This window comes from Neoarius graeffei, chromosome 4 (assembly GCF_027579695.1).
Source record: "Neoarius graeffei isolate fNeoGra1 chromosome 4, fNeoGra1.pri, whole genome shotgun sequence".
In the NCBI taxonomy this organism is placed as follows: Eukaryota; Metazoa; Chordata; class Actinopteri; order Siluriformes; family Ariidae; genus Neoarius; species Neoarius graeffei.
The window spans coordinates 38,318,935-38,340,895 of record NC_083572.1 but is presented as its reverse complement, the minus strand read 5'-3'; the positions used below and the strand labels follow the sequence as shown (position 1 = coordinate 38,340,895).

General features: G+C 47.6%; 21 non-coding genes across 21 annotated transcripts; all 21 read left to right on the top strand.

Annotated features, from left to right (window-relative positions):
* The first annotated feature begins 209 nt into the window (after window positions 1–209).
* On the top strand, window positions 210–281 carry trnac-gca (transfer RNA cysteine (anticodon GCA)). The gene has a single exon. It is a non-coding gene; the product is annotated as a tRNA-Cys (tRNA).
* Window positions 282–1,151: 870 nt separating this feature from the next.
* trnam-cau (transfer RNA methionine (anticodon CAU)) lies at window positions 1,152–1,224 on the top strand. Its single transcript has one exon. It is a non-coding gene; the product is annotated as a tRNA-Met (tRNA).
* Window positions 1,225–2,411: 1,187 nt separating this feature from the next.
* On the top strand, window positions 2,412–2,483 carry trnac-gca (transfer RNA cysteine (anticodon GCA)). Its single transcript has one exon. It is a non-coding gene; the product is annotated as a tRNA-Cys (tRNA).
* A 660-nt stretch (window positions 2,484–3,143) lies between these two features.
* Window positions 3,144–3,216, top strand: trnam-cau (transfer RNA methionine (anticodon CAU)). Its single transcript has one exon. It is a non-coding gene; the product is annotated as a tRNA-Met (tRNA).
* A 1,195-nt stretch (window positions 3,217–4,411) lies between these two features.
* On the top strand, window positions 4,412–4,483 carry trnac-gca (transfer RNA cysteine (anticodon GCA)). Its single transcript has one exon. It is a non-coding gene; the product is annotated as a tRNA-Cys (tRNA).
* Window positions 4,484–5,143: 660 nt separating this feature from the next.
* On the top strand, window positions 5,144–5,216 carry trnam-cau (transfer RNA methionine (anticodon CAU)). Its single transcript has one exon. It is a non-coding gene; the product is annotated as a tRNA-Met (tRNA).
* Window positions 5,217–6,403: 1,187 nt separating this feature from the next.
* trnac-gca (transfer RNA cysteine (anticodon GCA)) lies at window positions 6,404–6,475 on the top strand. Its single transcript has one exon. It is a non-coding gene; the product is annotated as a tRNA-Cys (tRNA).
* A 660-nt stretch (window positions 6,476–7,135) lies between these two features.
* trnam-cau (transfer RNA methionine (anticodon CAU)) lies at window positions 7,136–7,208 on the top strand. The gene has a single exon. It is a non-coding gene; the product is annotated as a tRNA-Met (tRNA).
* A 1,187-nt stretch (window positions 7,209–8,395) lies between these two features.
* On the top strand, window positions 8,396–8,467 carry trnac-gca (transfer RNA cysteine (anticodon GCA)). The gene has a single exon. It is a non-coding gene; the product is annotated as a tRNA-Cys (tRNA).
* Window positions 8,468–9,127: 660 nt separating this feature from the next.
* trnam-cau (transfer RNA methionine (anticodon CAU)) lies at window positions 9,128–9,200 on the top strand. The gene has a single exon. It is a non-coding gene; the product is annotated as a tRNA-Met (tRNA).
* A 1,187-nt stretch (window positions 9,201–10,387) lies between these two features.
* On the top strand, window positions 10,388–10,459 carry trnac-gca (transfer RNA cysteine (anticodon GCA)). Its single transcript has one exon. It is a non-coding gene; the product is annotated as a tRNA-Cys (tRNA).
* A 660-nt stretch (window positions 10,460–11,119) lies between these two features.
* On the top strand, window positions 11,120–11,192 carry trnam-cau (transfer RNA methionine (anticodon CAU)). The gene has a single exon. It is a non-coding gene; the product is annotated as a tRNA-Met (tRNA).
* A 1,195-nt stretch (window positions 11,193–12,387) lies between these two features.
* trnac-gca (transfer RNA cysteine (anticodon GCA)) lies at window positions 12,388–12,459 on the top strand. The gene has a single exon. It is a non-coding gene; the product is annotated as a tRNA-Cys (tRNA).
* Window positions 12,460–13,315: 856 nt separating this feature from the next.
* trnam-cau (transfer RNA methionine (anticodon CAU)) lies at window positions 13,316–13,388 on the top strand. The gene has a single exon. It is a non-coding gene; the product is annotated as a tRNA-Met (tRNA).
* A 1,195-nt stretch (window positions 13,389–14,583) lies between these two features.
* On the top strand, window positions 14,584–14,655 carry trnac-gca (transfer RNA cysteine (anticodon GCA)). Its single transcript has one exon. It is a non-coding gene; the product is annotated as a tRNA-Cys (tRNA).
* A 658-nt stretch (window positions 14,656–15,313) lies between these two features.
* trnam-cau (transfer RNA methionine (anticodon CAU)) lies at window positions 15,314–15,386 on the top strand. Its single transcript has one exon. It is a non-coding gene; the product is annotated as a tRNA-Met (tRNA).
* Window positions 15,387–16,577: 1,191 nt separating this feature from the next.
* Window positions 16,578–16,649, top strand: trnac-gca (transfer RNA cysteine (anticodon GCA)). Its single transcript has one exon. It is a non-coding gene; the product is annotated as a tRNA-Cys (tRNA).
* An 856-nt stretch (window positions 16,650–17,505) lies between these two features.
* trnam-cau (transfer RNA methionine (anticodon CAU)) lies at window positions 17,506–17,578 on the top strand. Its single transcript has one exon. It is a non-coding gene; the product is annotated as a tRNA-Met (tRNA).
* Window positions 17,579–18,773: 1,195 nt separating this feature from the next.
* On the top strand, window positions 18,774–18,845 carry trnac-gca (transfer RNA cysteine (anticodon GCA)). Its single transcript has one exon. It is a non-coding gene; the product is annotated as a tRNA-Cys (tRNA).
* Window positions 18,846–19,503: 658 nt separating this feature from the next.
* On the top strand, window positions 19,504–19,576 carry trnam-cau (transfer RNA methionine (anticodon CAU)). Its single transcript has one exon. It is a non-coding gene; the product is annotated as a tRNA-Met (tRNA).
* Window positions 19,577–20,767: 1,191 nt separating this feature from the next.
* trnac-gca (transfer RNA cysteine (anticodon GCA)) lies at window positions 20,768–20,839 on the top strand. The gene has a single exon. It is a non-coding gene; the product is annotated as a tRNA-Cys (tRNA).
* Window positions 20,840–21,961: the final 1,122 nt, after the last annotated feature.

Genomic DNA, 21,961 nt, shown 5'->3' with positions numbered 1-21,961 from the left:
TAGAGATAATGAGATGAAAAACAGAACCCCACAGCTTTTCACTGATGAGCGCATCCTACATCATCCTTCGTTTGCAACCACGTGACCAAAACTGCTTGCGTTATATAAAACCGGGACACTTTGCACGTGACCGTGCTACTCTTGCACCCACACGCGTTTTGATGTAAACATGCGCCGGCTCAGACAGGTGCTTTTATCATTTTGTAGAAGGGGGTGTAGCTCAGTGGTAGAGCATTTGACTGCAGATCAAGAGGTCCCCGGTTCAAATCTGAGCACCCCTTGCCTCAGTCTGTTCAGAGTGGTTTTAAGTGCTTTCCACTCTCAACCGTTCATATGGTCAAGATGCTGGAGGAACTTGTGTGTTCCTTCCCTGGCACCACAAAGTGTGGCTTTTGCTGCCAAAATGACGGCACGATCCACAAATCGTTGGCATGGTTTGGTCACGCGTTTTCAGTGTCGCTTTCCTGCTGTGAATGCCCTGTTTTTCCACGCGTCGAAGATTTCCTTTCGGATCTGGTGACTGGGAAGAACACTGAAGTCATTGTCCTGTTCATGAAACCAGCTGGAGATGACTTTCGCCTTGTGACATGGCGCGCTAGTTCGTGCCGGATTTCGCAATTAGGAGACGGGCTGGTCGTGGCCACGAAGGGGTGCACGTGGTCGGCAACAGTACGCTAATAGGCTGGGGCATTCCAGCGATGGATGCTTGATTGGTGTGAATGGGCCCAAAATGTGCCGAGATAACATTTACACCACACCGTTGCACCAGCTTGTGCTGTTGACGCAAAGCAGGTAGGGTCGTTCCAAGGATTCATGCCGTCCGTGCCAAATTCAGACCTCATGGTCCACGTGTCTCGGAATAAATCGATTTTGATCAGAGCGGGCTACGTTTCGGCAGTCTTCCCCTGTCCAGTTTTTGTGACGCTAAGCCCGTTTCAACCTCGGGCTCGTGTTCTTGGCTGTTTACGTAATTGCAATAATGATGGTGACATTGCCTTGTGACACGCTTGATGTGCAGGGGCACTCAATTCTATTTCAATTGAAAGTCAAGAAACATGGGTCGGACAGCACAACCTCTTGACCAAGTGCGCATTTTCTAGTCGACGGGGAGAATCACGGAACGGCACCTGGCTCACGGCACCTGGCTCTCGGCCTCTTTAGCGCAGTAGGGAGCGTGTCAGTCTCATAATCTGAAGGTCGTGAGTTCGATCCTCACACGAGGCAGCAGAGCTTTTGAGGAAGGAGCGACTATTGGACGAGGAGACTTGGCTTGGTGAAAATACATACAAAGGTCACGAAAACGTGAAGTTCATTTTTGCTTTAAAAGTCAAGAACAATGGGTAGACCTGCGCTATCTGTTCAGTGCAAGTAATCTGACACCAATTTATCTCTTGAGCCTAATGCCTATGTCGATTTAAAGTGCCTGGCAGATTGTGTCGCTCAATCAGAAGTGAACCGCTGAGTGGCAGGAAGTTTGTTTTCCGCCCTGTCTCAGCCAGAAAGATAGATTCACTTTATTGATCCCAAGCTGGGAGATTGTTTTGTTACAGCAGCACTTTATCAGACATGCAAAAAGAAAAACACATACTGTGCAACATGTAATAGAATTTAAAAAATCCAAAGAACAAGCCGACTTTTCGACGTACACATACAACATGTAACAATAAAAAAGTATCTATTTTTTATCGGATATATGCTTTGTACAGGTGAATGTGCATTAATCGTGCTAAGAACATGAATTGTAATGAATGCAAATAAGAAAACTGGGCAAAAGTGGCAGGACTGAATAGAAGAGAAACAAACCAACCAACAAGCAAATAAATAAATAAATAAATGCTGATTTCGTCCCCCAAATCCTTCAGAATTTTCAGCGTCGCTTTCAAGCTCAGAATGCCTCGTTTTTCCACGTGTCAAAGATTTACTGTTGGATTCTATTGTGAGGTCTTGCTGGACTTCGCCATTAGGAGACGGGGTGGTCGTGGCCACGAAAGGAAGCACGTGGTGGGCAACAATCCGCTAATAGGCGGGGGCATTCCAGCGATGCTTGATTGGTGTTAATGGGCCCAAAATGTGCCGAGAAAACATTTACACCACACCAGCTTGTACTGTTGACGCAAAGCAGGTAGGCTCGGTCCAAGGATTCATGCCGTCCGTGTCAAATTCAGACCGCACCGTCCATGTGTCTCGGAATAAATCGATTTTGATCAGAGCAGGCTACGTTTCAGCAGTATTCCCCTGTCCACTTTGATGCAAATCGAGAGGTCAAGGGTTAAGTCCGTTTGCCCCCTGTCTGGCTCATGCCTGCGTTAAGTTCCCGTGAACTGCGGCGCGCCGATCGTTGGTTTGAAGAGCTTGGCAACGATCGCGCCCTGCGACAATACGCCAGACATCGGAAAAGGCTGAGCTGTCTTGGGGGTGTAGCTCAGTGGTAGAGCATTTGACTGCAGATCAAGAGGTCCCCGGTTCAAATCCGAGCACCCCCTGCCTCAGTCGGTTCAGAGTGGTTTTAAGTGCTTTCCACTCTCAACCGTTCATATGGTCAAGATGCTGGAGGAGCTTGTGCGTTCCTTCCCTGGCACCGCAAAGTGTGGCTTTTGCTGCCAAAATGACGGCACGATCCACAAATCGTTGGCATGGTTTGGTCACGCGTTTTCAGTGTCGCTTTCCTGCTGTGAATGCCCTGTTTTTCCACGCGTCGAAGATTTCCTTTCGGATCTGGTGACTGGGAAGAACACTGAAGTCATTGTCCTGTTCATGAAACCAGCTGGAGATGACTTTCGCCTTGTGACATGGCGCGCTAGTTCGTGCCGGATTTCGCAATTAGGAGACGGGCTGGTCGTGGCCACGAAGGGGTGCACGTGGTCGGCAACAGTACACTAATAAACCGATTTTAGGTTTCGGCAGTCTTCCCCTGTCCAGTTTTTGTGACGCTAAGCCCGTTTCAGCCTCGGGCTCGTGTTCTTGGCTGTTTACGTAATTGCAATAATGATGGTGACATTGCCTTGTGACACGCTTGATGTGCAGGGGCACTCAATTCTATTTCAATTGAAAGTCAAGAAACATGGGTCGGACAGCACAACCTCTTGACCAAGTGCGCATTTTCTAGTCGACGGGGAGAATCACGGAACGGCACCTGTCTCTCGGCCTCGTTAGCGCAGTAGGGAGCGTGTCAGTCTCATAATCTGAAGGTCGTGAGTTCGATCCTCACACGAGGCAGCAGAGCTTTTGAGGAAGGAGCGACTATTGGACGAGGAGACTTGGCTTGGTGAAAATACATACAAAGGTCACGAAAACGTGAAGCTCATTTTTGCTTTAAAAGTCAAGAACAATGGGTAGACCTGCGCTATCTGTTCAGTGCAAGTAATCTGACACCAATTTATCTCTTGAGCCTAATGCCTATGTCGATTTAAAGTGCCTGGCAGATTGTGTCGCTCAATCAGAAGTGAACCGCTGAGTGGCAGGAAGTTTGTTTTCCGCCCTGTCTCAGCCAGAAAGATAGATTCACTTTATTGATCCCAAGCTGGGAGATTGTTTTGTTACAGCAGCACTTTATCAGACATGCAAAAAGAAAAACACATACTGTGCAACATGTAATAGAATTTAAAAAATCCAAAGAACAAGCCGACTTTTCGACGTACACATACAACATGTAACAATAAAAAAGTATCTATTTTTTATCGGATATATGCTTTGTACAGGTGAATGTGCATTAATCGTGCTAAGAACATGAATTGTAATGAATGCAAATAAGAAAACTGGGCAAAAGTGGCAGGACTGAATAGAAGAGAAACAAACCAACCAACAAGCAAATAAATAAATAAATAAATAAATAAATGCTGATTTCGTCCCCCAAATCCTTCAGAATTTTCAGCGTCGCTTTCAAGCTCAGAATGCCTCGTTTTTCCACGTGTCAAAGATTTACTGTTGGATTCTATTGTGACATCTTGCTGGACTTCGCCATTAGGAGACGGGGTGGTCGTGGCCACGAAGGGAAGCACGTGGTGGGCAACAATCCGCTAATAGGCGGGGGCATTCCAGCGATGCTTGATTGGTGTTAATGGGCCCAAAATGTGCCGAAAAAACATTTACACCACACCAGCTTGTACTGTTGACGCAAAGCAGGTAGGCTCGGTCCAAGGATTCATGCCGTCCGTGTCAGATTCAGACCGCACCGTCCATGTGTCTCGGAATAAATCGATTTTGATCAGAGCAGGCTACGTTTCAGCAGTATTCCCCTGTCCACTTTGATGCAAATCGAGAGGTCAAGGGTTAAGTCCGTTTGCCCCCTGTCTGGCTCATGCCTGCGTTAAGTTCCCGTGAACTGCGGCGCGCCGATCGTTGGTTTGAAGAGCTTGGCAACGATCGCGCCCTGCGACAATACGCCAGACATCGGAAAAGGCTGAGCTGTCTTGGGGGTGTAGCTCAGTGGTAGAGCATTTGACTGCAGATCAAGAGGTCCCCAGTTCAAATCCGAGCACCCCCTGCCTCAGTCGGTTCAGAGTGGTTTTAAATGCTTTCCACTCTCAACCGTTCATATGGTCAAGATGCTGGAGGAGCTTGTGCGTTCCTTCCCTGGCACCGCAAAGTGTGGCTTTTGCTGCCAAAATGACGGCACGATCCACAAATCGTTGGCATGGTTTGGTCACGCGTTTTCAGTGTCGCTTACCTGCTGTGAATGCCCTGTTTTTCCACGCGTCGAAGATTTCCTTTCGGATCTGGTGACTGGGAAGAACACTGAAGTCATTGTCCTGTTCATGAAACCAGCTGGAGATGACTTTCGCCTTGTGACATGGCGCGCTAGTTCGTGCCGGATTTCGCAATTAGGAGACGGGCTGGTCGTGGCCACGAAGGGGTGCACGTGGTCGGCAACAGTACACTAATAAACCGATTTTAGGTTTCGGCAGTCTTCCCCTGTCCAGTTTTTGTGACGCTAAGCCCGTTTCAGCCTCGGGCTCGTGTTCTTGGCTGTTTACGTAATTGCAATAATGATGGTGACATTGCCTTGTGACACGCTTGATGTGCAGGGGCACTCAATTCTATTTCAATTGAAAGTCAAGAAACATGGGTCGGACAGCACAACCTCTTGACCAAGTGCGCATTTTCTAGTCGACGGGGAGAATCACGGAACGGCACCTGGCTCTCGGCCTCGTTAGCGCAGTAGGGAGCGTGTCAGTCTCATAATCTGAAGGTCGTGAGTTCCATCCTCACACGAGGCAGCAGAGCTTTTGAGGAAGGAGCGACTATTGGACGAGGAGACTTGGCTTGGTGAAAATACATTCAAAGGTCACGAAAACGTGAAGTTCATTTTTGCTTTAAAAGTCAAGAACAATGGGTACACCTGCGCTATCTGTTCAGTGCAAGTAATCTGACACCAATTTATCTCTTGAGCCTAATGCCTATGTCGATTAAAAGTGCCTGGCAGATTGTGTCGCTCAATCAGAAGTGAACCGCTGAGTGGCAGGAAGTTTGTTTTCCGCCCTGTCTCAGACAGAAAGATAGATTCACTTTATTGATCCCAAGCTGGGAGATTGTTTTGTTACAGCGGCACTTTATCAGACATGCAAAAAGAAAAACACATACTGTGCAACATGTAATAGAATTAAAAAAATCCAAAGAACAAGCCGACTTTTCGACGTACACATACAACATGTAACAATAAAAAAGTATCTATTTTTTATCGGATATATGCTTTGTACAGGTGAATGTGCATTAATCGTGCTAAGAACATGAATTGTAATGAATGCAAATAAGAAAACTGGGCAAAAGTGGCAGGACTGAATAGAAGAGAAACAAACCAACCAACAAGCTAATAAATAAATAAATAAATGCTGATTTCGTCCCCCAAATCCTTCAGAATTTTCAGCGTCGCTTTCAAGCTCAGAATGCCTCGTTTTTCCACGTGTCAAAGATTTACTGTTGGATTCTATTGTCACGTCTTGCTGGACTTCGCCATTAGGAGACGGGGTGGTCGTGGCCACGAAGGGAAGCACGTGGTGGGCAACAATCCGCTAATAGGCGGGGGCATTCCAGCGATGCTTGATTGGTGTTAATGGGCCCAAAATGTGCCGAGAAAACATTTACACCACACCAGCTTGTACTGTTGACGCAAAGCAGGTAGGCTCGGTCCAAGGATTCATGCCATCCGTGTCAAATTCAGACCGCACCGTCCATGTGTCTCGGAATAAATCGATTTTGATCAGAGCAGGCTATGTTTCAGCAGTATTCCCCTGTCCACTTTGATGCAAATCGAGAGGTCAAGGGTTAAGTCCGTTTGCCCCCTGTCTGGCTCATGCCTGCGTTAAGTTCCCGTGAACTGCGGCGCGCCGATCATTGGTTTGAAGAGCTTGGCAACGATCGCGCCCTGCGACAATACGCCAGACATCGGAAAAGGCTGAGCTGTCTTGGGGGTGTAGCTCAGTGGTAGAGCATTTGACTGCAGATCAAGAGGTCCCCAGTTCAAATCCGAGCACCCCCTGCCTCAGTCGGTTCAGAGTGGTTTTAAATGCTTTCCACTCTCAACCGTTCATATGGTCAAGATGCTGGAGGAGCTTGTGCGTTCCTTCCCTGGCACCGCAAAGTGTGGCTTTTGCTGCCAAAATGACGGCACGATCCACAAATCGTTGGCATGGTTTGGTCACGCGTTTTCAGTGTCGCTTACCTGCTGTGAATGCCCTGTTTTTCCACGCGTCGAAGATTTCCTTTCGGATCTGGTGACTGGGAAGAACACTGAAGTCATTGTCCTGTTCATGAAACCAGCTGGAGATGACTTTCGCCTTGTGACATGGCGCGCTAGTTCGTGCCGGATTTCGCAATTAGGAGACGGGCTGGTCGTGGCCACGAAGGGGTGCACGTGGTCGGCAACAGTACACTAATAAACCGATTTTAGGTTTCGGCAGTCTTCCCCTGTCCAGTTTTTGTGACGCTAAGCCCGTTTCAGCCTCGGGCTCGTGTTCTTGGCTGTTTACGTAATTGCAATAATGATGGTGACATTGCCTTGTGACACGCTTGATGTGCAGGGGCACTCAATTCTATTTCAATTGAAAGTCAAGAAACATGGGTCGGACAGCACAACCTCTTGACCAAGTGCGCATTTTCTAGTCGACGGGGAGAATCACGGAACGGCACCTGTCTCTCGGCCTCGTTAGCGCAGTAGGGAGCGTGTCAGTCTCATAATCTGAAGGTCGTGAGTTCCATCCTCACACGAGGCAGCAGAGCTTTTGAGGAAGGAGCGACTATTGGACGAGGAGACTTGGCTTGGTGAAAATACATTCAAAGGTCACGAAAACGTGAAGTTCATTTTTGCTTTAAAAGTCAAGAACAATGGGTACACCTGCGCTATCTGTTCAGTGCAAGTAATCTGACACCAATTTATCTCTTGAGCCTAATGCCTATGTCGATTAAAAGTGCCTGGCAGATTGTGTCGCTCAATCAGAAGTGAACCGCTGAGTGGCAGGAAGTTTGTTTTCCGCCCTGTCTCAGACAGAAAGATAGATTCACTTTATTGATCCCAAGCTGGGAGATTGTTTTGTTACAGCGGCACTTTATCAGACATGCAAAAAGAAAAACACATACTGTGCAACATGTAATAGAATTAAAAAAATCCAAAGAACAAGCCGACTTTTCGACGTACACATACAACATGTAACAATAAAAAAGTATCTATTTTTTATCGGATATATGCTTTGTACAGGTGAATGTGCATTAATCGTGCTAAGAACATGAATTGTAATGAATGCAAATAAGAAAACTGGGCAAAAGTGGCAGGACTGAATAGAAGAGAAACAAACCAACCAACAAGCTAATAAATAAATAAATAAATGCTGATTTCGTCCCCCAAATCCTTCAGAATTTTCAGCGTCGCTTTCAAGCTCAGAATGCCTCGTTTTTCCACGTGTCAAAGATTTACTGTTGGATTCTATTGTCACGTCTTGCTGGACTTCGCCATTAGGAGACGGGGTGGTCGTGGCCACGAAGGGAAGCACGTGGTGGGCAACAATCCGCTAATAGGCGGGGGCATTCCAGCGATGCTTGATTGGTGTTAATGGGCCCAAAATGTGCCGAGAAAACATTTACACCACACCAGCTTGTACTGTTGACGCAAAGCAGGTAGGCTCGGTCCAAGGATTCATGCCATCCGTGTCAAATTCAGACCGCACCGTCCATGTGTCTCGGAATAAATCGATTTTGATCAGAGCAGGCTATGTTTCAGCAGTATTCCCCTGTCCACTTTGATGCAAATCGAGAGGTCAAGGGTTAAGTCCGTTTGCCCCCTGTCTGGCTCATGCCTGCGTTAAGTTCCCGTGAACTGCGGCGCGCCGATCATTGGTTTGAAGAGCTTGGCAACGATCGCGCCCTGCGACAATACGCCAGACATCGGAAAAGGCTGAGCTGTCTTGGGGGTGTAGCTCAGTGGTAGAGCATTTGACTGCAGATCAAGAGGTCCCTGGTTCAAATCCGAGCACCCCCTGCCTCAGTCGGTTCAGAGTGGTTTTAAGTGCTTTCCACTCTCGACCGTTCATATGGTCAAGATGCTGGAGGAGCTTGTGCGTTCCTTCCCTGGCACCGCAAAGTGTGGCTTTTGCTGCCAAAATGACGGCACGATCCACAAATCGTTGGCATGGTTTGGTCACGCGTTTTCAGTGTCGCTTTCCTGCTGTGAATGCCCTGTTTTTCCACGCGTCGAAGATTTCCTTTCGGATCTGGTGACTGGGAAGAACACTGAAGTCATTGTCCTGTTCATGAAACCAGCTGGAGATGACTTTCGCCTTGTGACATGGCGCGCTAGTTCGTGCCGGATTTCGCAATTAGGAGACGGGCTGGTCGTGGCCACGAAGGGGTGCACGTGGTCGGCAACAGTACACTAATAAACCGATTTTAGGTTTCGGCAGTCTTCTCCTGTCCAGTTTTTGTGACGCTAAGCCCGTTTCAGCCTCGGGCTCGTGTTCTTGGCTGTTTACGTAATTGCAATAATGATGGTGACATTGCCTTGTGACACGCTTGATGTGGAGGGGCACTCAATTCTATTTCAATTGAAAGTCAAGAAACATGGGTCGGACAGCACAACCTCTTGACCAAGTGCGCATTTTCTAGTCGACGGGGAGAATCACGGAACGGCACCTGGCTCTCGGCCTCGTTAGCGCAGTAGGGAGCGTGTCAGTCTCATAATCTGAAGGTCGTGAGTTCCATCCTCACACGAGGCAGCAGAGCTTTTGAGGAAGGAGCGACTATTGGACGAGGAGACTTGGCTTGGTGAAAATACATTCAAAGGTCACGAAAACGTGAAGTTCATTTTTGCTTTAAAAGTCAAGAACAATGGGTACACCTGCGCTATCTGTTCAGTGCAAGTAATCTGACACCAATTTATCTCTTGAGCCTAATGCCTATGTCGATTAAAAGTGCCTGGCAGATTGTGTCGCTCAATCAGAAGTGAACCGCTGAGTGGCAGGAAGTTTGTTTTCCGCCCTGTCTCAGACAGAAAGATAGATTCACTTTATTGATCCCAAGCTGGGAGATTGTTTTGTTACAGCAGCACTTTATCAGACATGCAAAAAGAAAAACACATACTATGCAACATATAATAGAATTTAAAAAATCCAAAGAACAAGCCGACTTTTCGACGTACACATACAACATGTAACAATAAAAAAGTATCTATTTTTTATCGGATATATGCTTTGTACAGGTGAATGTGCATTAATCGTGCTAAGAACATGAATTGTAATGAATGCAAATAAGAAAACTGGGCAAAAGTGGCAGGACTGAATAGAAGAGAAACAAACCAACCAACAAGCAAATAAATAAATAAATAAATGCTGATTTCGTCCCCCAAATCCTTCAGAATTTTCAGCGTCGCTTTCAAGCTCAGAATGCCTCGTTTTTCCACGTGTCAAAGATTTACTGTTGGATTGTATTGTGACATCTTGCTGGACTTCGCCATTAGGAGACGGGGTGGTCGTGGCCACGAAGGGAAGCACGTGGTGGGCAACAATCCGCTAATAGGCGGGGGCATTCCAGCGATGCTTGATTGGTGTTAATGGGCCCAAAATGTGCCGAGAAAACATTTACACCACACCAGCTTGTACTGTTGACGCAAAGCAGGTAGGCTCGGTCCAAGGATTCATGCCGTCCGTGTCAAATTCAGACCGCACCGTCCATGTGTCTCGGAATAAATCGATTTTGATCAGAGCAGGCTACGTTTCAGCAGTATTCCCCTGTCCACTTTGATGCAAATCGAGAGGTCAAGGGTTAAGTCCGTTTGCCCCCTGTCTGGCTCATGCCTGCGTTAAGTTCCCGTGAACTGCGGCGCGCCGATCGTTGGTTTGAAGAGCTTGGCAACGATCGCGCCCTGCGACAATACGCCAGACATCGGAAAAGGCTGAGCTGTCTTGGGGGTGTAGCTCAGTGGTAGAGCATTTGACTGCAGATCAAGAGGTCCCCAGTTCAAATCCGAGCACCCCCTGCCTCAGTCGGTTCAGAGTGGTTTTAAGTGCTTTCCACTCTCGACCGTTCATATGGTCAAGATGCTGGAGGAGCTTGTGCGTTCCTTCCCTGGCACCGCAAAGTGTGGCTTTTGCTGCCAAAATGACGGCACGATCCACAAATCGTTGGCATGGTTTGGTCACGCGTTTTCAGTGTCGCTTTCCTGCTGTGAATGCCCTGTTTTTCCACGCGTCGAAGATTTCCTTTCGGATCTGGTGACTGGGAAGAACACTGAAGTCATTGTCCTGTTCATGAAACCAGCTGGAGATGACTTTCGCCTTGTGACATGGCGCGCTAGTTCGTGCCGGATTTCGCAATTAGGAGACGGGCTGGTCGTGGCCACGAAGGGGTGCACGTGGTCGGCAACAGTACACTAATAAACCGATTTTAGGTTTCGGCAGTCTTCCCCTGTCCAGTTTTTGTGACGCTAAGCCCGTTTCAGCCTCGGGCTCGTGTTCTTGGCTGTTTACGTAATTGCAATAATGATGGTGACATTGCCTTGTGACACGCTTGATGTGGAGGGGCACTCAATTCTATTTCAATTGAAAGTCAAGAAACATGGGTCGGACAGCACAACCTCTTGACCAAGTGCGCATTTTCTAGTCGACGGGGAGAATCACGGAACGGCACCTGGCTCTCGGCCTCGTTAGCGCAGTAGGGAGCGTGTCAGTCTCATAATCTGAAGGTCGTGAGTTCCATCCTCACACGAGGCAGCAGAGCTTTTGAGGAAGGAGCGACTATTGGACGAGGAGACTTGGCTTGGTGAAAATACATTCAAAGGTTACGAAAACGTGAAGTTCATTTTTGCTTTAAAAGTCAAGAACAATGGGTACACCTGCGCTATCTGTTCAGTGCAAGTAATCTGACACCAATTTATCTCTTGAGCCTAATGCCTATGTCGATTAAAAGTGCCTGGCAGATTGTGTCGCTCAATCAGAAGTGAACCGCTGAGTGGCAGGAAGTTTGTTTTCCGCCCTGTCTCAGACAGAAAGATAGATTCACTTTATTGATCCCAAGCTGGGAGATTGTTTTGTTACAGCAGCACTTTATCAGACATGCAAAAAGAAAAACACATACTATGCAACATATAATAGAATTTAAAAAATCCAAAGAACAAGCCGACTTTTCGACGTACACATACAACATGTAACAATAAAAAAGTATCTATTTTTTATCGGATATATGCTTTGTACAGGTGAATGTGCATTAATCGTGCTAAGAACATGAATTGTAATGAATGCAAATAAGAAAACTGGGCAAAAGTGGCAGGACTGAATAGAAGAGAAACAAACCAACCAACAAGCAAATAAATAAATAAATAAATAAATAAATGCTGATTTCGTCCCCCAAATCCTTCAGAATTTTCAGCGTCGCTTTCAAGCTCAGAATGCCTCGTTTTTCCACGTGTCAAAGATTTACTGTTGGATTGTATTGTGACATCTTGCTGGACTTCGCCATTAGGAGACGGGGTGGTCGTGGCCACGAAGGGAAGCACGTGGTGGGCAACAATCCGCTAATAGGCGGGGGCATTCCAGCGATGCTTGATTGGTGTTAATGGGCCCAAAATGTGCCGAGAAAACATTTACACCACACCAGCTTGTACTGTTGACGCAAAGCAGGTAGGCTCGGTCCAAGGATTCATGCCGTCCGTGTCAAATTCAGACCGCACCGTCCATGTGTCTCGGAATAAATCGATTTTGATCAGAGCAGGCTACGTTTCAGCAGTATTCCCCTGTCCACTTTGATGCAAATCGAGAGGTCAAGGGTTAAGTCCGTTTGCCCCCTGTCTGGCTCATGCCTGCGTTAAGTTCCCGTGAACTGCGGCGCGCCGATCGTTGGTTTGAAGAGCTTGGCAACGATCGCGCCCTGCGACAATACGCCAGACATCGGAAAAGGCTTAGCTGTCTTGGGGGTGTAGCTCAGTGGTAGAGCATTTGACTGCAGATCAAGAGGTCCCCGGTTCAAATCCGAGCACCCCCTGCCTCAGTCGGTTCAGAGTGGTTTTAAGTGCTTTCCACTCTCGACCGTTCATATGGTCAAGATGCTGGAGGAGCTTGTGTGTTCCTTCCCTGGCACCGCAAAGTGTGGCTTTTGCTGCCAAAATGACGGCACGATCCACAAATAGTTGGCATGGTTTGGTCACGCGTTTTCAGTGTCGCTTTCCTGCTGTGAATGCCCTGTTTTTCCACGCGTCGAAGATTTCCTTTCGGATCTGGTGACTGGGAAGAACACTGAAGTCATTGTCCTGTTCATGAAACCAGCTGGAGATGACTTTCGCCTTGTGACATGGCGCGCTAGTTCGTGCCGGATTTCGCAATTAGGAGACGGGCTGTTCGTGGCCACGAAGGGGTGCACGTGGTCGGCAACAGTACGCTAATAGGCTGGGGCATTCCAGCGATGGATGCTTGATTGGTGTGAATGGGCCCAAAATGTGCCGAGATAACATTTACACCACACCGTTGCACCAGCTTGTGCTGTTGACGCAAAGCACGTAGGGTCGTTCCAAGGATTCATGCCGTCCGTGCCAAATTCAGACCTCACGGTCCACGTGTCTCGGAATAAATCGATTTTGATCAGAGCGGGCTACGTTTCGGCAGTCTTCCCCTGTCCAGTTTTTGTGACGCTAAGCCCGTTTCAGCCTCGGGCTCGTGTTCTTGGCTGTTTACGTAATTGCAATAATGATGGTGACATTGCCTTGTGACACTCTTGATGTGCAGGGGCACTCAATTCTATTTCAATTGAAAGTCAAGAAACATGGGTCGGACAGCACAACCTCTTGACCAAGTGCGCATTTTCTAGTCGACGGGGAGAATCACGGAACGGCACCTGGCTCTCGGCCTCGTTAGCACAGTAGGGAGCGTGTCAGTCTCATAATCTGAAGGTCGTGAGTTCGATCCTCACACGAGGCAGCAGAGCTTTTGAGGAAGGAGCGACTATTGGACGAGGAGACTTGGCTTGGTGAAAATACATACAAAGGTCACGAAAACGTGAAGTTCATTTTTGCTTTAAAAGTCAAGAACAATGGGTACACCTGCGCTATCTGTTCAGTGCAAGTAATCTGACACCAATTTATCTCTTGAGCCTAATGCCTATGTCGATTTAAAGTGCCTGGCAGATTGTGTCGCTCAGTCAGAAGTGAACCGCTGAGTGGCAGGAAGTTTGTTTTCCGCCCTGTCTCAGACAGAAAGATAGATTCACTTTATTGATCCCAAGCTGGGAGATTGTTTTGTTACAGCAGCACTTTATCAGACATGCAAAAAGAAAAACACATACTGTGCAACATGTAATAGAATTTAAAAAATCCAAAGAACAAGCCGACTTTTCGACGTACACATACAACATGTAACAATAAAAAAGTATCTATTTTTTATCGGATATATGCTTTGTACAGGTGAATGTGCATTAATCGTGCTAAGAACATGAATTGTAATGAATGCAAATAAGAAAACTGGGCAAAAGTGGCAGGACTGAATAGAAGAGAAACAAACCAACCAACAAGCAAATAAATAAATAAATAAATAAATAAATGCTGATTTCATCCCCCAAATCCTTCAGAATTTTCAGCGTCGCTTTCAATCTCAGAATGCCTCGTTTTTCCACGTGTCAAAGATTTACTGTTGGATTCTATTGTGACATCTTGCTAGACTTCGCCATTAGGAGACGGGGTGGTCGTGGCCACGAAGGGAAGCACGTGGTGGGCAACAATCCGCTAATAGGCGGGGGCATTCCAGCGATGCTTGATTGGTGTTAATGGGCCCAAAATGTGCCGAGAAAACATTTACACCACACCAGCTTGTACTGTTGACGCAAAGCAGGTAGGCTCGGTCCAAGGATTCATGCCGTCCGTGTCAAATTCAGACCGCACCGTCCATGTGTCTCGGAATAAATCGATTTTGATCAGAGCAGGCTACGTTTCAGCAGTATTCCCCTGTCCACTTTGATGCAAATCGAGAGGTCAAGGGTTAAGTCCGTTTGCCCCCTGTCTGGCTCATGCCTGCGTTAAGTTCCCGTGAACTGCGGCGCGCCGATCGTTGGTTTGAAGAGCTTGGCAACGATCGCGCCCTGCGACAATACGCCAGACATCGGAAAAGGCTTAGCTGTCTTGGGGGTGTAGCTCAGTGGTAGAGCATTTGACTGCAGATCAAGAGGTCCCCGGTTCAAATCCGAGCACCCCCTGCCTCAGTCGGTTCAGAGTGGTTTTAAGTGCTTTCCACTCTCGACCGTTCATATGGTCAAGATGCTGGAGGAGCTTGTGTGTTCCTTCCCTGGCACCGCAAAGTGTGGCTTTTGCTGCCAAAATGACGGCACGATCCACAAATCGTTGGCATGGTTTGGTCACGCGTTTTCAGTGTCGCTTTCCTGCTGTGAATGCCCTGTTTTTCCACGCGTCGAAGATTTCCTTTCGGATCTGGTGACTGGGAAGAACACAAGTCATTGTCCTGTTCATGAAACCAGCTGGAGATGACTTTCGCCTTGTGACATGGCGCGCTAGTTCGTGCCGGATTTCGCAATTAGGAGACGGGCTGGTCGTGGCCACGAAGGGGTGCACGTGGTCGGCAACAGTACACTAATAAACCGATTTTAGGTTTCGGCAGTCTTCCCCTGTCCAGTTTTTGTGACGCTAAGCCCGTTTCAGCCTCGGGCTCGTGTTCTTGGCTGTTTACGTAATTGCAATAATGATGGTGACATTGCCTTGTGACACGCTTGATGTGGAGGGGCACTCAATTCTATTTCAATTGAAAGTCAAGAAACATGGGTCGGACAGCACAACCTCTTGACCAAGTGCGCATTTTCTAGTCGACGGGGAGAATCACGGAACGGCACCTGGCTCTCGGCCTCGTTAGCGCAGTAGGGAGCGTGTCAGTCTCATAATCTGAAGGTCGTGAGTTCCATCCTCACACGAGGCAGCAGAGCTTTTGAGGAAGGAGCGACTATTGGACGAGGAGACTTGGCTTGGTGAAAATACATACAAAGGTCACGAAAACGTGAAGTTCATTTTTGCTTTAAAAGTCAAGAACAATGGGTACACCTGCGCTATCTGTTCAGTGCAAGTAATCTGACACCAATTTATCTCTTGAGCCTAATGCCTATGTCGATTTAAAGTGCCTGGCAGATTGTGTCGCTCAGTCAGAAGTGAACCGCTGAGTGGCAGGAAGTTTGTTTTCCGCCCTGTCTCAGACAGAAAGATAGATTCACTTTATTGATCCCAAGCTGGGAGATTGTTTTGTTACAGCAGCACTTTATCAGACATGCAAAAAGAAAAACACATACTGTGCAACATGTAATAGAATTTAAAAAATCCAAAGAACAAGCCGACTTTTCGACGTACACATACAACATGTAACAATAAAAAAGTATCTATTTTTTATCGGATATATGCTTTGTACAGGTGAATGTGCATTAATCGTGCTAAGAACATGAATTGTAATGAATGCAAATAAGAAAACTGGGCAAAAGTGGCAGGACTGAATAGAAGAGAAACAAACCAACCAACAAGCAAATAAATAAATAAATAAATAAATGCTGATTTCGTCCCCCAAATCCTTCAGAATTTTCAGCGTCGCTTTCAAGCTCAGAATGCCTCGTTTTTCCACGTGTCAAAGATTTACTGTTGGATTGTATTGTGACATCTTGCTGGACTTCGCCATTAGGAGACGGGGTGGTCGTGGCCACGAAGGGAAGCACGTGGTGGGCAACAATCCGCTAATAGGCGGGGGCATTCCAGCGATGCTTGATTGGTGTTAATGGGCCCAAAATGTGCCGAGAAAACATTTACACCACACCAGCTTGTACTGTTGACGCAAAGCAGGTAGGCTCGGTCCAAGGATTCATGCCGTCCGTGTCAAATTCAGACCGCACCGTCCATGTGTCTCGGAATAAATCGATTTTGATCAGAGCAGGCTACGTTTCAGCAGTATTCCCCTGTCCACTTTGATGCAAATCGAGAGGTCAAGGGTTAAGTCCGTTTGCCCCCTGTCTGGCTCATGCCTGCGTTAAGTTCCCGTGAACTGCGGCGCGCCGATCGTTGGTTTGAAGAGCTTGGCAACGATCGCGCCCTGCGACAATACGCCAGACATCGGAAAAGGCTTAGCTGTCTTGGGGGTGTAGCTCAGTGGTAGAGCATTTGACTGCAGATCAAGAGGTCCCCGGTTCAAATCCGAGCACCCCCTGCCTCAGTCGGTTCAGAGTGGTTTTAAGTGCTTTCCACTCTCGACCGTTCATATGGTCAAGATGCTGGAGGAGCTTGTGTGTTCCTTCCCTGGCACCGCAAAGTGTGGCTTTTGCTGCCAAAATGACGGCACGATCCACAAATAGTTGGCATGGTTTGGTCACGCGTTTTCAGTGTCGCTTTCCTGCTGTGAATGCCCTGTTTTTCCACGCGTCGAAGATTTCCTTTCGGATCTGGTGACTGGGAAGAACACTGAAGTCATTGTCCTGTTCATGAAACCAGCTGGAGATGACTTTCGCCTTGTGACATGGCGCGCTAGTTCGTGCCGGATTTCGCAATTAGGAGACGGGCTGTTCGTGGCCACGAAGGGGTGCACGTGGTCGGCAACAGTACGCTAATAGGCTGGGGCATTCCAGCGATGGATGCTTGATTGGTGTGAATGGGCCCAAAATGTGCCGAGATAACATTTACACCACACCGTTGCACCAGCTTGTGCTGTTGACGCAAAGCACGTAGGGTCGTTCCAAGGATTCATGCCGTCCGTGCCAAATTCAGACCTCACGGTCCACGTGTCTCGGAATAAATCGATTTTGATCAGAGCGGGCTACGTTTCGGCAGTCTTCCCCTGTCCAGTTTTTGTGACGCTAAGCCCGTTTCAGCCTCGGGCTCGTGTTCTTGGCTGTTTACGTAATTGCAATAATGATGGTGACATTGCCTTGTGACACTCTTGATGTGCAGGGGCACTCAATTCTATTTCAATTGAAAGTCAAGAAACATGGGTCGGACAGCACAACCTCTTGACCAAGTGCGCATTTTCTAGTCGACGGGGAGAATCACGGAACGGCACCTGGCTCTCGGCCTCGTTAGCACAGTAGGGAGCGTGTCAGTCTCATAATCTGAAGGTCGTGAGTTCGATCCTCACACGAGGCAGCAGAGCTTTTGAGGAAGGAGCGACTATTGGACGAGGAGACTTGGCTTGGTGAAAATACATACAAAGGTCACGAAAACGTGAAGTTCATTTTTGCTTTAAAAGTCAAGAACAATGGGTACACCTGCGCTATCTGTTCAGTGCAAGTAATCTGACACCAATTTATCTCTTGAGCCTAATGCCTATGTCGATTTAAAGTGCCTGGCAGATTGTGTCGCTCAGTCAGAAGTGAACCGCTGAGTGGCAGGAAGTTTGTTTTCCGCCCTGTCTCAGACAGAAAGATAGATTCACTTTATTGATCCCAAGCTGGGAGATTGTTTTGTTACAGCAGCACTTTATCAGACATGCAAAAAGAAAAACACATACTGTGCAACATGTAATAGAATTTAAAAAATCCAAAGAACAAGCCGACTTTTCGACGTACACATACAACATGTAACAATAAAAAAGTATCTATTTTTTATCGGATATATGCTTTGTACAGGTGAATGTGCATTAATCGTGCTAAGAACATGAATTGTAATGAATGCAAATAAGAAAACTGGGCAAAAGTGGCAGGACTGAATAGAAGAGAAACAAACCAACCAACAAGCAAATAAATAAATAAATAAATAAATAAATGCTGATTTCATCCCCCAAATCCTTCAGAATTTTCAGCGTCGCTTTCAATCTCAGAATGCCTCGTTTTTCCACGTGTCAAAGATTTACTGTTGGATTCTATTGTGACATCTTGCTAGACTTCGCCATTAGGAGACGGGGTGGTCGTGGCCACGAAGGGAAGCACGTGGTGGGCAACAATCCGCTAATAGGCGGGGGCATTCCAGCGATGCTTGATTGGTGTTAATGGGCCCAAAATGTGCCGAGAAAACATTTACACCACACCAGCTTGTACTGTTGACGCAAAGCAGGTAGGCTCGGTCCAAGGATTCATGCCGTCCGTGTCAAATTCAGACCGCACCGTCCATGTGTCTCGGAATAAATCGATTTTGATCAGAGCAGGCTACGTTTCAGCAGTATTCCCCTGTCCACTTTGATGCAAATCGAGAGGTCAAGGGTTAAGTCCGTTTGCCCCCTGTCTGGCTCATGCCTGCGTTAAGTTCCCGTGAACTGCGGCGCGCCGATCGTTGGTTTGAAGAGCTTGGCAACGATCGCGCCCTGCGACAATACGCCAGACATCGGAAAAGGCTTAGCTGTCTTGGGGGTGTAGCTCAGTGGTAGAGCATTTGACTGCAGATCAAGAGGTCCCCGGTTCAAATCCGAGCACCCCCTGCCTCAGTCGGTTCAGAGTGGTTTTAAGTGCTTTCCACTCTCGACCGTTCATATGGTCAAGATGCTGGAGGAGCTTGTGTGTTCCTTCCCTGGCACCGCAAAGTGTGGCTTTTGCTGCCAAAATGACGGCACGATCCACAAATCGTTGGCATGGTTTGGTCACGCGTTTTCAGTGTCGCTTTCCTGCTGTGAATGCCCTGTTTTTCCACGCGTCGAAGATTTCCTTTCGGATCTGGTGACTGGGAAGAACACAAGTCATTGTCCTGTTCATGAAACCAGCTGGAGATGACTTTCGCCTTGTGACATGGCGCGCTAGTTCGTGCCGGATTTCGCAATTAGGAGACGGGCTGGTCGTGGCCACGAAGGGGTGCACGTGGTCGGCAACAGTACACTAATAAACCGATTTTAGGTTTCGGCAGTCTTCCCCTGTCCAGTTTTTGTGACGCTAAGCCCGTTTCAGCCTCGGGCTCGTGTTCTTGGCTGTTTACGTAATTGCAATAATGATGGTGACATTGCCTTGTGACACGCTTGATGTGGAGGGGCACTCAATTCTATTTCAATTGAAAGTCAAGAAACATGGGTCGGACAGCACAACCTCTTGACCAAGTGCGCATTTTCTAGTCGACGGGGAGAATCACGGAACGGCACCTGGCTCTCGGCCTCGTTAGCGCAGTAGGGAGCGTGTCAGTCTCATAATCTGAAGGTCGTGAGTTCCATCCTCACACGAGGCAGCAGAGCTTTTGAGGAAGGAGCGACTATTGGACGAGGAGACTTGGCTTGGTGAAAATACATACAAAGGTCACGAAAACGTGAAGTTCATTTTTGCTTTAAAAGTCAAGAACAATGGGTACACCTGCGCTATCTGTTCAGTGCAAGTAATCTGACACCAATTTATCTCTTGAGCCTAATGCCTATGTCGATTTAAAGTGCCTGGCAGATTGTGTCGCTCAGTCAGAAGTGAACCGCTGAGTGGCAGGAAGTTTGTTTTCCGCCCTGTCTCAGACAGAAAGATAGATTCACTTTATTGATCCCAAGCTGGGAGATTGTTTTGTTACAGCAGCACTTTATCAGACATGCAAAAAGAAAAACACATACTGTGCAACATGTAATAGAATTTAAAAAATCCAAAGAACAAGCCGACTTTTCGACGTACACATACAACATGTAACAATAAAAAAGTATCTATTTTTTATCGGATATATGCTTTGTACAGGTGAATGTGCATTAATCGTGCTAAGAACATGAATTGTAATGAATGCAAATAAGAAAACTGGGCAAAAGTGGCAGGACTGAATAGAAGAGAAACAAACCAACCAACAAGCAAATAAATAAATAAATAAATAAATGCTGATTTCGTCCCCCAAATCCTTCAGAATTTTCAGCGTCGCTTTCAAGCTCAGAATGCCTCGTTTTTCCACGTGTCAAAGATTTACTGTTGGATTGTATTGTGACATCTTGCTGGACTTCGCCATTAGGAGACGGGGTGGTCGTGGCCACGAAGGGAAGCACGTGGTGGGCAACAATCCGCTAATAGGCGGGGGCATTCCAGCGATGCTTGATTGGTGTTAATGGGCCCAAAATGTGCCGAGAAAACATTTACACCACACCAGCTTGTACTGTTGACGCAAAGCAGGTAGGCTCGGTCCAAGGATTCATGCCGTCCGTGTCAAATTCAGACCGCACCGTCCATGTGTCTCGGAATAAATCGATTTTGATCAGAGCAGGCTACGTTTCAGCAGTATTCCCCTGTCCACTTTGATGCAAATCGAGAGGTCAAGGGTTAAGTCCGTTTGCCCCCTGTCTGGCTCATGCCTGCGTTAAGTTCCCGTGAACTGCGGCGCGCCGATCGTTGGTTTGAAGAGCTTGGCAACGATCGCGCCCTGCGACAATACGCCAGACATCGGAAAAGGCTTAGCTGTCTTGGGGGTGTAGCTCAGTGGTAGAGCATTTGACTGCAGATCAAGAGGTCCCCGGTTCAAATCCGAGCACCCCCTGCCTCAGTCGGTTCAGAGTGGTTTTAAGTGCTTTCCACTCTCAACCGTTCATATGGTCAAGATGCTGGAGGAGCTTGTGCGTTCCTTCCCTGGCACTGCAAAGTGTGGCTTTTGCTGCCAAAATGACGGCACGATCCACAAATCGTTGGCATGGTTTGGTCACGCGTTTTCAGTGTCGCTTTCCTGCTGTGAATGCCCTGTTTTTCCACGCGTCGAAGATTTCCTTTCGGATCTGGTGACTGGGAAGAACACTGAAGTCATTGTCCTGTTCATGAAACCAGCTGGAGATGACTTTCGCCTTGTGACATGGCGCGCTAGTTCGTGCCGGATTTCGCAATTAGGAGACGGGCTGGTCGTGGCCACGAAGGGGTGCACGTGGTCGGCAACAGTACGCTAATAGGCTGGGGCATTCCAGCGATGGATGCTTGATTGGTGTGAATGGGCCCAAAATGTGCCGAGATAACATTTACACCACACCGTTGCACCAGCTTGTGCTGTTGACGCAAAGCAGGTAGGGTCGTTCCAAGGATTCATGCCGTCCGTGCCAAATTCAGACCTCACGGTCCACGTGTCTCGGAATAAATCGATTTTGATCAGAGCGGGCTACGTTTCGGCAGTCTTCCCCTGTCCAGTTTTTGTGACGCTAAGCCCGTTTCAGCCTCGGGCTCGTGTTCTTGGCTGTTTACGTAATTGCAATAATGATGGTGACATTGCCTTGTGACACGCTTGATGTGCAGGGGCACTCAATTCTATTTCAATTGAAAGTCAAGAAACATGGGTCGGACAGCACAACCTCTTGACCAAGTGCGCATTTTCTAGTCGACGAGGAGAATCACGGAACGGCACCTGGCTCTCGGCCTCTTTAGCGCAGTAGGGAGTAGCGCAGTCTCATAATCTGAAGGTCGTGAGTTCGATCTTCACACGAGGCAGCAGAGCTTTTGAGGAAGGAGCGACTATTGGACGAGGAGACTTGGCTTGGTGAAAATACATACAAAGGTCACGAAAACGTGAAGTTCTTTTTTGCTTTAAAAGTCAAGAACAATGGGTAGACCTGCGCTATCTGTTCAGTGCAAGTAATCTGACACCAATTTATCTCTTGAGCCTAATGCCTATTTCGATTTA